The 15,106-nt window shown below is 50.3% G+C and overlaps 1 protein-coding gene and 1 long non-coding RNA gene across 6 annotated transcripts in view; one reads left to right on the top strand and one right to left on the bottom strand.

Annotated features, from left to right (window-relative positions):
- LOC147035237 (uncharacterized) overlaps positions 1-15,106 on the top strand; it is a 146,750-nt gene that overhangs the window by 59,681 nt on the left and 71,963 nt on the right. The window lies entirely within an intron of this gene.
- The window catches only part of LOC147035238 (uncharacterized), a 49,985-nt gene continuing 49,203 nt past the window's right edge, over positions 14,325-15,106 (bottom strand). Inside the window, exon 3 of the long non-coding RNA XR_015061862.1 lies at positions 14,325-14,643. This is a non-coding gene — a long non-coding RNA (uncharacterized LOC147035238). The remainder of the gene's footprint in view (positions 14,644-15,106) is intronic.

The raw sequence follows: 15,106 nt of genomic DNA, 5'->3' as shown, positions 1-15,106 counted from the left end.
AGTCGTCAAATTTTCGTGTGCCATCATGTGTAGTTTTCCCCTAGTACATTTTACCTACGGATCCCTGAGTGCGACATTCATGTTATTCGTGTCCCCAAAATAAATAACCTGAGGGCTGCGTAACTATCTCAACAAACTCACTCATACGGACGACTTAAATAAAATTGCCGGCGCTAAGACAAACATGCCGGGGGCGCACTCATATGTACAGTACATCTTAACCTTAACTTACAAATTTTACACTAAACCATGGCCCAGGATCAATGAACTCTGCAAAAAGAAAGCAGTTAGCAGGGAGCCAGGCTGCCCGCTTGCAGTCTCTGGCTCAAACAATGCAGGTGACAGGGAACGTGGCTGGCTGCTCACACGCAGTCCAAGGCCTTCCCTTTTGAACTGAACGCAGTGAACCACAACGGTGCATGGGCTGCACAAACGTAGTCTCCGTGCCAGCTCAAGTGGCACACGCAATGAGCACAACGAATGGATGTATGAACACAAACACGGTGCACGGGCCGCCACTGCAGGCCCGTGTTGTAGCTGCCAACAGGGCAGTTCTCGCAGCTTGCAAACTGTTGCTTTCTGATCCTGGCGCACATGGAAATGAACAGGGGGGGGCAAAGCAAAAATTGAACGGGGCTGGTGAACGTGGGCAGTGGGCATGGCATGGCAAAGGTGAGCAGGCAAACACAGCCCGCAGAAGAAGGCCGCTGCAGGCAAACATAGCGGGCAGATGAACTGGCCGGCACAGGCCTTGAAGAAAAACAGCCAGCAGATGAACTGGCCGGCACAGGCCTTGAAGCAAACACGGCCAGCCGATGGCACAGGCCTTGCAGCAAAACAACAGCTGCCGATGAAGTTGGCCGGCCTCCGCCTTGAAGCAAAACACGGCCAGCCGATGAAGTTGGCCAGCTCTTGCCGTTCAGTGGAGGTTGGTGGAGGGAGTGCGGTGGTGCTGGCCACTTGGAGGGCGGGCTCGGACCTAGCTACCTGTCTCCCTCCCACCTATCGCCTTTGCCTGTCACTGTACATACCCACTCCCTTAATTTGTCAAACCCCAATTTAGCCCCAACTTATTTTTGTGTTGTTTTTATTTTTACTTCCCCACTATAAATCGTCCCCTAACCCCCTTTATCGTCCTTGTTCGGCTAACCTATCCTGTCACCTAGCCTACTCCCAACCCCTACGTTCCCTTCCCGGAGGGGAATAAGGGAGAGCTAACGTCCTGTGTCGAGGCCCAACGAAGCCTCAGAATGGCCTCCCCAGAGTTCGGCGATCTTAACACCAAGTGGGTCCAGCGGCCCACAACGACAGCGAGGGGATGGATGGTGCGGAGGGGTACACTTCCTAATCTACCCTAACCATTTAACCGTTAAACTACCCCGGGGCTTTCAACAAGCGCCTCTCGCTTAAACTATTGGTTCTAACAACCCAGATTCCCGTCGCCTGTGTTGGTGTCCTCACAATTTCGGGCCTCGCCCCCCAATTTTCTCTCCGTGCCCTCACACGGTCTCCTGGCTGGGACACGTGGCTCCCTTTGGCAGGCACGACCCTCTGCCGAATCTCCCGCTATGGCGCCCCCGGGCACTACACTGCCTCCGAGCCTACCAGCTCCCTAACACCGGGGAGTGCCCCCCATGGCACCTCCCCTGAAACGCACACGTGGCAGGCCGGCCTCCCGGGCCCCTTTCCGAGGGTCACCCGTGCCCACAACACTGCCCACGCGGCTAATGGCGCCCGGGCCCCCGCACCAAGCAGGCGCACCCGTGCCCACTACGCTATCCCGGCCCCCCATGGGCCCTTGGCCTACCGCGGCCGACTAGCCTGGTGCCCGGGGTACCCACTCAGCGATACTCACCTTTCGCAGCCACGCTCCCAACCCGTCAACAGGGCTCCTGCACCCCTCCAAATGGGTCTCGAGCCTACTTTCCCACCAACAGCAAAACGACCTCCATTTTTCAATTTGACTAATCCCGCTAACTCACTTTACTCTGACCCCGGGGTCCCTTGGGCGGGAGTCACTCCTCCCCCCAATCACTCATCGCACCATGCATTCCCCATTCACTCCATACACACAGACCCGCTGGCCTCACTCACTCACCAAGCACATGCTTCCACTTCACTCACCAACTCTTCAACACACACACCACTGAACTCTGCCATCCTTCTAACTACCTCCCCTAACTAACTCGTGCTCCCACGTCGTCCCTTAAACTACAGCACGTTCCTTTTAACACTACGTAGCTAAACTACGTCCCCTCTACACACTCACTGTCAGTCACTGTCTCCAAATAATCCCATTAATCAATTTCCCAGGGGGGGAATTTCCTCCCTTCCTACTGGGCTCGTGAACTCGTCGCAAGACTCTGAGAGCCCTGCGCCTCTGCGGGAGCGGCTGTTCCAGCACCGACTCCTCCGGCAAGACATATCCATGAGGGCGTAAGGTCGCCCTTGTAAGGCCTCAGGCGGTCCGCGTGGACGATCCGAGGGAGGGCTCGTGGTCCCATTTTAATTTTTAGGACCACGTCACTGACTTGCGCCAGGACAACCCCCGGGCCCTGCCAAGGTGAGGTGAGCTTCGGGCATCTGCCCTTCCTTCGCCGGGGGTTAAAGAACCAAATCTTTGCCCCCGGTGGGTATTTGCTCACCTGGCTCCGGTGGTCGTACCTGCGCTTCATTTTTATGCCCGCCTGTTGGAGCTGGTGTCGTGCGAAGGCGTGGACCTTCTCCAAGCCCTCCTCCAACCGACGGGCATAGCCCGGGGGCCTATCAAGCCGCTCAGGCGTCGGACCGCACAATAAATCGACGGGGCTTCTCAGCTCCCGTCCATACATCAACAGCGCCGGACTACATGCGGTAGACCCGTGCTGGGACGCGCGATAGGCCATCAGGAGGTACGGAAGGTGTTCGTCCCAGTCCTCCTGGTTAGTGGCGGTGAAGAGGGCCAACTGTTGGACCAGGGTCCTGTTGAACCTCTCCACCATGCCATCAGACTGTGGTCTCAGGGGCGTTGTCCGTGTTTTTCGAATTTCCAGGAGCCTGCACACCTCTTTTAGTAATTCACTCTCAAAATTTCGTCCCTGGTCCGTGTGCAGCTCCTGCGGAATCCCATACCGGCATGTGAATCCTTCTACGAAGGCCTTGGCCACAACCCCTGCTTCCTGGCTGGGAAGGGCAAAGGCTTCTGGCCATTTGGTGAAATAGTCCATAATTACGAGGACGTACTTATTACCCTGGCGAGTGGGGGCAGTGGTCCCAAAATGTCCATGGCCACTCGCTCCAGGGGAGCCCCAACCTGATGTAGTTGGAGTGGGGCCCTCATCCTCTGTGGCGGTCCCTTTTTTGCAGTACAGGCGTCGCATGCTCGACACCAGTCCTGTACATCGCGCCCCATGTTAACCCAATAGAACCGCCGGCGGGCCCGAGATTTTGTTTTGGTCCTGCCCAAATGGCCGCCGGCGCGGGTACCGTGCACCTGTTTCAAAATTTGGGTCTTAAACCCATCAGGGACTATCACCAGCCAAGAAGTTTGTTCAGAAGGAATCTCCACCCACTTGCGATACAAGATGTTGTCCCTCATTTCTAGGGTCCTCCACTGAGCCCAGTATGCCTTTGTTCGCGCCCCGAATGGGGCGATTTCCTCCCCACTGGGCCTCCTGTTTTCCTGGACCCATTTGTACACTGGCCCTAGCACGGGGTCTTCCCGCTGGGCCGTGCTCCATGCCAATCCACCAAATTCCTCTCCTGCGGTTAGTGGCAAAGTTGGGCCTACCATCCGGGCCGCACAGACTGGGAGTTTCGGGGAGGCGTCTGCCAATTGGTCCCTCTCCTCATGTCTCGTACAATATTTGCAGTTTTCCCTCAGACAGGGGCGTCGAGAGAGCGCATCGGCATTCCCATGAGCCTTACCGGCTCTATGGACCACACTGAAATCGTACTGCTGCAATTTTTCCAACCACCTTGCAATTTGGCCCTCCGGTTCCTTGAACCGTAAGAGCCATTGCAAGGAGGAATGGTCAGTTCGAACCAAAAATTTCCTCCCGTACAAGTACGGGTGGAAATGGCTCACGGCAGACAGCATAGCCAATAGTTCCTTACGAGTTACGCAATAATTTCGTTCGGGCTTACTCATGGCCCGACTGTAATACGCGATCACTCTTTCCACGCCCCCCTGTGTCTGAGACAAGACTGCTCCCAATCCTTCCTGGCTTGCATCCGTGTCCAGGGTATACATCCCGTCATCGGTGGGGTACGCTAAAACAGGTGCGGATGTCAAACACCCCTTTAATTTGAGGAAGGCCTCCTGGCACTCCTCCGTCCAATTAAATCTCAACCCCTTCTCCGTCAACCGGTGAAGGGGCCTGGCTATCTCCTGGGTGAATGTTTTAGCGTGTACCAGGACGTCATCCAGATACACCAGGCATGACTGCCACGGCATGCCGCCGAGTACACGCTCCATCAGTCTCTCAAAGGTGGCGGGGGCGTTACACAAACCGAACGGCATCACAGTGAACTGATACAGTCCCTTCCCTGTGGAAAATGCCGTTTTCTCCTTCCCCGTCTTATCCATCTCCACCTGCCAATACCCACTCTTGAGGTCCAAAGTTGAGAACCATTTAGAGCCTGCAACGGCGTCGAGGGTATCGTCAATTCTAGGCAGGGGATAGGAGTCTTTGAGTGTCACGTTGTTCAGCTGGCGATAGTCCACACAGAAACGCGTGGTCCCATCCTTCATTTAACCAGCACAACTGGTGACATCCAAGGACTTCCCGAGGGCTCGATGACACCTGCATTGAGCATCTTTTCAACCTGTTCATCAGCCTCCTCTCTTTTGCTCCATGGGAGCCTTCGAGCAGGCTGACGGACAGGTCGGGCCCCATTGGTGTGGATCTGATGTTGCACCAGGCCCGTACGTCCAATATCCTCGGGTGACAAGGAGAAGATCCCGATGTGTCGGTCGACCAGCTTGTATAAGGCCTCCCGCTGGGCCTCCTCCAAATCTACACTACTCCGATTTATCATCTCACAAATGGGACCGGGCCAATTCCTAATCGAGTCTGGAGACTCCTTCTGGGGCCGGTCCGGCTCGACGTTATCGTCCCTCAGCTCTGCGACCTCTTTTACTGGGATGCAATCTGCCACCTTCGTGCCCTTCCTGATAGTGCGTGGTTCCGTGCTAACATTTATCACCCGTACGGGCACTACTGGCCCGTCGGTACTTACCAGGGTGCGGCCCACGACTAAGCCCGGGGTTGACGGCCCTGCCGATGGTTCCGCTAGGCCACAGGGGCCCTGCCACGTTGGGGGTGCTCGCCACCGGGCCGGGACCACCGCCTCGGCACCCGGGGGAATGACCACGGAGTCAGGAGCCTCCAGCTCCACCCTCTCATCCGTGCTCACGCCTCCTAACGGCAACTCCTCACCACCCAACTGCATGACCCCCGGCCCAAGTCGATCTTACAACCACCGGCCGTCAGCACATCCAACCCTATTAGACATGGGTCGTACACCTCAGCCACCCAAACCTCTATCTTGGTTTTCACAGTGCCCAATTTAAACGACACGAAACCACGTCCTATGATAGGGGCCGTTGCCCCGGTAGCTAGCTGCAAACTATGGTTTTGCAGACGGTGGATCTCATCCCAACCGTCTACACTCGAATCAAGGACCACAGGGCTGATGATCGTGGCGCTTGCTCCTGTGTCCACCACGGCGTCTACCCCTACGCCGGCAATCTTGCACCGAATTGTTAAGCTACCTTTGCCAATTTGGCCACAACTGATGACCTGTCGCAGTTCTGAGGGCTCTTCTCCGTCTGAGTCTGCCGAACACGGCCCTACATGTTCGGCACTTCTTAGTTTCCCGGGGACTGGTGGGGGGGGGATGGTTGGGCCTGGCTATCCCTATTGACCCGGGGCGGAGTTGGTGGTCTAGGGGGCCGTGGCTCTTCTCTTCGCGGGGGCCTTTCCCTGCGCGGGGCGTTGCACCTCCGCTGCAGGTGGTCCCCTGCGCCACAATTATAACACCTCTTCTGGTAAGGTGTTTGCCTCCAGTACGCCGAATTATACCCCTCCATTCCGAATTGGGGTACCCCCGATGGCCCATCTCCCGCCCTTCCCGGGCCCGACCGCCTCTCCACAGGTCTCCCGAACCGGCGGTCGAACATGCCCTGCACCATCCTTTCCATTCGCGCTTGGTCGCCCAGGGTTGCCCCGGCTCCCAGCGCACTGTCGTGCACGGGGTCCACCTGTCGGACTGCCACCGCGTGGCGCCCAGCCCCTCCCAATGGCGTTCTGGCTGCCTCCCAGCAGGCAGCAGTATCAGCCGCCTTCTGGAGGTTGTCCGGGCGCCATACGGTGAGCAATGCTCCGACATCGGTGCGCCCTATTGCTCGAAGGAAATGGTCCAGGGCAATCTCCTCCCGGTACTCCGGTGGCATGTTGGTGTGCGCGATCCCCACCAAGCGGCGAATGTCATGTGCCAATTCTCCCAGCGATTCCTGGGGACGTCGTTTGCGCCCGTTGAGCTGAGCTTTAACAAGCTCGCTCTGCTGGTCCATGCCAAATCGGTTTTTAGGGCCGAATGGAGATCCTCCAGGGTCGCCCCCTCACTGGGTACCGTGGTCAGGACTTCCAAAGCCACGCCACGCAGGGCCGCTGTGAGTTGTGCCACACCCTGCACCTCGTTCCAGCCATTGCCTCTGGCAACACACTGGAACTGGGCCATATATGCCCTCAAGTCCGTCTTGCCATCGTACGGGGGTAGCGGCACCCTCGGTTCTTTCGAGGTCTCCTCCCGTTCCCTAGGGACTCCGGGAGGAGTGTACCTCCCCAGTCCCAACGGTGCCTCACTCCCGCAGGGTCCGAGCCATTTGCCCGGGGCTCCACCACCCTTGTCTGCGTCTGTCCGTGCCCCGCGTCGTCCCGCTTACTCTCCCAAGCCATTGGACTCACACTCCGCACACCCCTGGAACAGTCATTCTGGGTACCCCCATTAGGCCAAAAGACCCCGCGGTCTCTACCCTCCCCAAGCTTGGCATGCTCACCCCCGCATCGGGCAAGCCTCCTGCTCCGCCCTGTGACACCGGCCCCACCTGGGCACGATCCGCCTCGAGGGAGTATATCCTCTCCCCCTGTTCCCGAAGGAGGCCACCCTGCTTCTCACACCGGGCCTCCACCCTATCCGTCAGTCTCTTCTCCATTTCCTCCATTTTCCCCTTTATTACCCCATTTATTTCCTCCCCTATCGTTCCTAACGACAGTTCCCCGACTTTTTCTCTTATTTGCTCCACCTCCCCTTGTACCTGTGTCACCATCTTATTTGTCTTGGATATTTCCTCCCTCGTTGTCCTAAACTGCTCTTCTGTCTCGCCCCGGTTTTTTCCTATCTGTTCCCCCAGTTCCTCTGTCTTTTCTCCGGCTTTCCGCTCCATTTCATTAATTACCTCCTCATGTCTCTTTCTACATTCCTCCGTCACCTTTTTTAATCCTTTCTGTGTCTCCGCTTTTACCTCCTTTCGCAGGTTTTCAACTTTGTCTGTCATTTCCCGATGTCTTTTCTCACAGTCCTCCTTCACGGCTCCCAATCCCTCCTTTATTTTCCCTTGTTCTCTTTTTAATTCCTCTATCGCCGTCGTGTTCCTCCCTATTTCCTCCTTTATTTGGTCTTGTCCCTGTTTTACTTCTCCCAATCCTTTTCCTACTTTGTCTATTTTTCCAACCACCGTCTTTATTTCGTTTACCCTCTCTTGTTTACTTTCTTCCATTGCGACTCCCACTCCTTTTACTTTCTCTTTTAACCCGGTCACCTCCGCTCGTATCGTGTCGACTTCCTTTTTCATTTCGTTTTTTAGTTCTTCCAAGCTTCCTTTTAGGCTCATTCCCATGTTCTGCGTCTCACCCCGCAGCTCTTTCATTTCTTCCCTCATTTGCTGTGTATTCACATCCATCGTCGTTTTCACTTCATTTGTATTTGTATCCATCTTTTCGTTCATTTGTTTGTTCATGCCTTTCATTTCGTTTGTATTTGTATCCATCTTCGTTTTCACTTCATTCATTTGTTTGTTCATTGCCGCCAGCATGGCGCATAGCTGGGCCATGTTGGATGCACTCAGCTGAGCCGTTTCGGCAAGGGTTGGGGAAGGGTCTTGGTGGAGAGGGGGGGGGGAGGTGTCATACACCGCGGCCGCTGCCGCACCCACCTCGGGCCCTGGGTTCAGTTGGGCGAGTCCGTGTTCCTGCACAATCAACATTTCCTGCTCGGGGATTCCATCCTGGACCATGGATCCTACACATTCTACATCCATTTCTAATACCCCCGGCTCCCGCTCGCCTTGAGACGCCATCTTGCTTCTCGTGAAGGGTTAATTTGAATCGCTCGTAATTTGGAGGGAATCGGGGGTCGCTTCTCTCACCCCTGGACCGATTCCCGTGAATTTAGCCGGAGACAGGAGAGCCCGTTTTCCTGTTCTCCGATACCAGTGCCGCGAGGAGGGCGATGGATTTGTATCCCACTCCTGACACCAGTGTTGCGGATTTCGCGCCCGCCGGCGTGCTGACGGCCACGTAACTCGAATCGCGGCACGTCGCCCACCGGACGGACAATCCAGTCGTGACCCTCTCGGACTAACGCCGGGAACCAGTCACGGGTGGACCTTTCGGTCTCACCGCGATCGAGCCAATCAGCCCCCACGTGGGATAGGGTTGCTCGCCAAATTCGACCTACCTAAGTACCCACGCGGAGGGTAGACCGGGCGATCGCACCTCGCCGCAGGTCGACTTCGGACACGGGCCACTTAAGCGACCCGTTCCGTACTATCAGAATAACCGAGCGGTGTTATCGTCGACCTCGACGGTTCGATTAATTATCGGGCGTACTCAGCCCACTACCAACCCTTTACGTGAAGCAAGATGAGGGTTCAATGGGGGAAAAGACGAAGCGAAGCGGGAAACAGTTCAACAATAAAGCACGTTTATTCTCGGCACACGGGAAGCACACAAATACAATTCCACCAAATGCACACAAAAAAAAGAAAACACAATTCCATTTACACAAAAAGCAAACATAAAAGTGAAAACACAGTGCAGAGCTAATACCGACTACCGAGCACACGGCAACACTTATACAATTCTACTTCACAGACGGCGTCGACAACACATACCCAAAACCAAGGAAAAGAATATCCTCAAGAATGAGGCGGGCCTGAGGCCGAGACCGGGTCGGGCCTACCCGTCTGGTGATGAGACGCGGAGCGGCGATGGCCCCGCAACCCGCGGGCCTCGTGGACGGTGTCTGGTAGGGGGTGGGAACGGGGCCCCCTTGGTCGCACTATCTCAGCGCGGGGGGAAACAGGAGGGGGTTGCTGATGCTCGGGGTATAGAGGATCTTTATTATCCCTGGTGTGCGTCTCCACCTCGGCCAGGTCGCGCTGCCGGCCTCCCTCGGGCGTGCAGCTCCTGGCACCGACGCGAGCACCCCCTCGTCCGACTCTCTTCAGCTTCTCCAGCCACTGCAGGCTTCGGGCTCCAGACTTCCACACTCGTCCCCTCCGTTCCGACTCCTTCTCGTTCTCGTTCTCCTTTTTCTGACTGACGAACACCGTCCTTTTATCCCCCGTAACTTCGCCTTTGACCCCCTCCCTTTGACCTTTCACCTCGCTCCCCATTGGCCCGAGAAAAAGTGGGCGTGAAGGCTTTTTGATCCACAAATTTGCATATATCGATCGCCCTGGGGGCGGGGCCAATTCGCCCCTCGCTCACCGATTGGACGGCAAAAAGTGGGCGTGTGTCGTTTTTGATCCGTTTTTGAAGCACAAAATCCGTGATTTTGTACACGCTGTTCGACGCGCGTTCTGCATGAGTCCAACACCGGTACCCACAGCGGGGCAAGAACGGTGGCGATGCTACGGTTGCGAGGTGTGACGGGAAGGTCGTGGCGGTTGTGGTGAAGCGGCGTTGTGGTTGGTGGTTGATGTTGTGGTTGTGATCATGGCGGTTGGTCCAAAATAAAGATAGTAAAAGAAAAACGGCTATCCTGAAGAGTCGCAGCTCGCATAAATGACATGTATTCCCACTAGACAACGGGTTTGGGCCTAACTACACATGCACTTACCGAGATACCTCACCTAAGGGACCTGAATGGTGGTTTGCGAATTTGGTAACCACAACAATATGTATGTATATGTATGTATATATATATATATATATATGTATGTATATGTATATGTATGTATATATATATATATATATATATATATATATGTATGTATATGTATATGTATGTATATATATATATATATATATGTATGTATATGTATATGTATGTATATATATATATATATATGTATGTATATATATATATATATATATATATATGTATGTATGTATGTATATGTATATATATATATGTATGTATGTATGTATATGTATATATATATATATATATATATATATATATATATATATATATATATATATATATATATATATTTATATATATATATATATATATATATATATATATATATATATATATATATATATATATATAATATATGTATGTATGTATATATATATATATATATATATATATATATATATATATATATATATATATATAATATATGTATGTATGTATATATATATATATATATATATATATATATATAATATATGTAAGTATATGTATATATATATATATATATATATATATATATATATATATACAGGTGTTGTTCTCCAACAGATCCCTCCTCTTTCCCCAGACTGATCTCATGAGGTGCCAGAGGATCTCCTTGTACACGTATTGATTCACTGTTTGACCCTGTGGTGGAAACTCGAAGTGGACGATGCCCATGATGTCAAAAAACGTGATGAGCATCACCTTCACCTTCGACTTCGACTTCGACATCCTTGCTTTCTTTGGTTTGGTGATGCCGGACTTTTCCACTGGCGACTCTGCCATTTGTTCTCGGGATCATATTCGAATATCCACGATTCATTGCCAGTAATGACTCTCCCGAGCAGGTCTGGATCGTCCTTGAGGCGCTCGATAATGTCTTGACAGACAGTGACTTTGCCGTTTTTGGTCCTCGGCCAACAGCTTGGGGACCATCTTTGCGCACACCTTGTGCATTTCGAGATTTTCAGTGATGATGCTCCAGACAGTGTCCTTGATGATGGAAAGTTCGTAAGCAATCATCCGCACCGTGAGTCGACGATCTGCGCACACCATCTGCTTCACACGCTTGATGTTGTCCACCGTTCTGCTCGTTGAAGGTCTTCCAGACTGTGGATCGTCTTCAACCTCCTCCTGTCCCTCTTTGAACCTCTTGTGCCATTCAGATGTACGTGTTCGTGACATCGTTTCTTCCCCGTAGACTTGCTGCAGCATTGCGAAGGATTCGGAAGGTGTTTTTCCAAGCTTGGCAAGAAACTTCAGATTGGCTCCCTGCCCACGACTCATAGCACGACGACTCAGACTAGACAACGTGTAAAGCACGACCTGTAAAAAATCACACAATGAGCGAAGTCAACCATCACCAATCATATATAATGCTGGAATGTTGCGAAAGACTATGACGCAACCTCTTCATTCAAGTTGTGTAAGTGGAGCACACAGCAGGCTCAGTCCTGTTACTTTTTAGACGAACCTCGTACATATCTATATATATAGTAATAATGGCTTTGAATTCTCGGTCTCCACGTAGCTACTGTAGGGCAATGCACAGTAGCTTGCAGGTGTCCACTACCGCCATTGTCTTATTGAGATAGTTCAAATATTCTCAAGGAAATATCTTACAGAGCACATTTTTGCGTCACGTTTTCAATGTACGATATGCAGTGGCAATTACACTGTTACATTAAATTTATTATATTGCAGGTTCATCAAGACATTCTTTTGCTGGTACACAAATGAAAATACATAAATTAATAAAAAGGTGCAGGTGAGCGACCTGAGACGATGGGGAAGCACTGTAATCTCGCGTTCCAATAGACATCGAAGTCAATACACCAGAAAAATCACAGAACCATCGGAAAGAATCCATAAATGAAAAAAATAAATGGAGGTGAGCTACCCGAGACAATGGGGGAGAACGGTAATTTCATGTGCCGATGGACATCGAAGCTGATGCACCAGAAAAATCCAGAACCATTGGAAAGTGTCCGCATATGAAAATATAAATAAATGAAAAAAATAAGTGCAGGTGAGTGACCCGAGACAATGGGAAGCACAGTAATTTAGGCTTCCGACAGACATCGAAGCCATTACATTGGGAAAAAAATCACAGAACCATAAGAAAGCATCTGAAAATGAAAAAAAAAAATGAAAAAAACTTATTTCAGGCGAGCGATTCGAGTCAATGGAGAAGCACGGTTCGTAATTGTTTGCAATGTGTAAGCATACCCCGCTAGTAAAAAACACTATATTCAAAGAAAAATTAAGTTCACGGAAAAGGGCAATTCTGCACAACCTGCAAATGCTTTGTCTGGAAAACAGGTTATCATATGTCAGTGATCATAGGTGACCACATAGCAAGGATCATAGGTACCACAATGACCACATAGCAAGGAAATGGATAACTAAATGCACTGTACTCTCGTGCGGATAATATTTTATGCTTTATTGGGGGAACAAGTTAGGAGTTTGGGATTGTATGAGAAGGTACTGTACACAGACATGATAGAAGTAAATAGACACGATGATTTTTGAAGTACTTATTTATTGAACATTTGAAGTATATTTGATCCATTTTAATGCATCCACTCATATTTGGTAGACTTGCCATTTGCAGATTTCAACGCTTTTACTCTTTCAGGCATAGAACTAACAAGTTCCAAAATTTTCTCTTGTGGGATTTCTACCCAGGCTTCACACAAACGGTTTCGTAATTCTGCCCGTGATGTTGGTTTCCTGGACTTTTTCCGCACAGCTCGATCTAATATGGCCCAGAGGTGTTCAATGGATTCATGTCAGGAGACTGACTTGGCGATGGAAGTCGCTTGATCCCATTTCTGTCCTCCTATTATTCTTTGGTCTTTTGCAGTGTGGCATGGAGCTCCATCTTCCATAAACAGTGTTGTTTTTGACCATCTGACCAGTGGAGAAGACAGGGAGACGTCCACCTTCAAGGATAGAAATGTGTGTCGTCGTGTTGATGTTGCCAACACACTCCGCAAGCTCTGACCGACCAGTGCTCCAGATTGCTCACCACACCATCACTGAAAAACCACCGTGTTTCACAATTGGCTGCAATCGGTTCAAAGAGAACTCTTGACTGGGAAGTCTCCAGAGCCACACTCATCCACTGTCTGAAAATTTAGTAAATTGGGACTCATCTGAAAAAATTACAGTTTGCCAAACCTCCAAGGGTCTTGTGGCCATCTCGTCAGCCCACTTCTCTATCCTTTGAATGTTAGGTGGTCTAAGAAGAAGTTTTCTCCTCGCTGCTCTCCCATAGCAGCCCAATTTATGAAGGTACCGTACAACATTTCTTGAGCTAACTTGGACCTCCTCTGCAACATCTGCTACCTTGCAATGGGGAGTTTCCTCAATGGACCGCTTGACAGCTCGAAGCCACCTTTCTGAGGGCCCAGATCGACCAGAACAGGAAGCTGTGGATTCCTTGCCTTCGCCGGTGAATTGCACAATCACCCGATTGACCATTGAAAGCGGAATGCCAAGGTTCTGAGCTATCTGATGCTGGCTGACTCCACCTTCCGATTGGCCAACAATTCGTCCTTTTGAAAACCGCAAAAATCGTGTGCTCCCTGGGTTAGAGGCAGATTTAATTTGTCGTACAAGACCCAGGAACTCGTTTCTACAATGAAATAGTTGAATCTTAGTACAAATCACTGAGTAAAACTGCATTATACAGATGAAATGAATAATTATAAGGTGTCTATTTACTTCTGTCACGTCTGGACATACAGTAGAGGAAAAATGAGGAGGGGAATTGGAAGGCTGCAGTTCCTGCTGTGAGTGTTCTAAATAAGTTGAACCTGATGCTCCTATGAAGTTCTTGCAGTTTTTATTTTCTTTGAGTGCACTTTCCAGTGAGTTGCTGCATTAAGTTGCTGCAGTACGTGAGCATGAAATTAATACATTTCATCGTGCTCTCAATGCCCGTACAACTCTGAGAAAAGTTCTCAGAAGTGCCCCTCCCTCATGTGTAAATGTGATTTCAATAATGCCCTCTGAGGGATAGAAAATCTCCCACGAGAGCCAAATAAACAAGACGTACTAAGTTTGTGAAGTTATCGATTTCATGCTGATTAGATTTTGACTGCTTGATTAATTTATTTATTTATTTTTGCTTTTGTGCACAGTATATCAACAACCCCCTTTCAAATTATGGTAATCTAGCCTCATGCATATATCTGTCTCTGCCCTTCATGTCATGATTTCAGATAAAATGAATACCAACACTAAGCTGCACTTGTGCCTGCATCAAAGCAAAATCTCAGTTTGAACATTGATATCTTATGTTGTTTTCCTCTTTGCTTGATCATCTGGCTCTTGATTTATGCAATAATGCCATTAATACCTGGTATTTCTTGAGGAGATGAAGTGGCTGTTATAGCACTCTTCTCCTTGCTTTGATCAGCTCTTCTTGCTCTTTCCTTTCATGTGCTTGGGATCAGCGCTCTAGTCAGAAGATAAAATTGCAGACATCTTGGATAAAGAATGGTTTCATAATAAAAGGCAGAAAGCTTTCTGGGGTCAATTTTGCTACATTAGAGGAAAATTTTCAATCACTTGTAACCTCTGCAGTAATCATCACACTAATAACCCAAGCGCCTTTCATCTTGTGGTTGCGTCGCCGACAAATATCTTCGCCGCCGCCAAATTGATCGCCGAGTCACCCCCATTTTCTCGGTTCCTGGACATGGTGCCTTTTTTCCATAATGATATTCCTGAAGGTTTTTCCTGGCTCCAGAAGTGCTTATAAATTGATACTGTAGAAATTATGTCCACAGACGAGTGAGAAAGAACTGGAAGGCAAAGGAAAATATAAATACTTTAAGAATAAATTGGTTAATGCGTGCTCACATATCAATGTTGTTGATGTCGTCACATTTGAGTCTTTCAGGTTGATTCATGGCATGCA

The sequence above is a fragment of the Eptatretus burgeri genome, chromosome 1 (assembly GCF_056783735.1).
Source record: "Eptatretus burgeri isolate ZD-2024b chromosome 1, Ebu_testis_v1, whole genome shotgun sequence".
Lineage (NCBI taxonomy): Eukaryota > Metazoa > Chordata > Myxini > Myxiniformes > Myxinidae > Eptatretus > Eptatretus burgeri.
The sequence above is the reverse complement of the archived record's forward strand: the minus strand, read 5'-3'. Positions and strand labels throughout refer to the sequence as shown.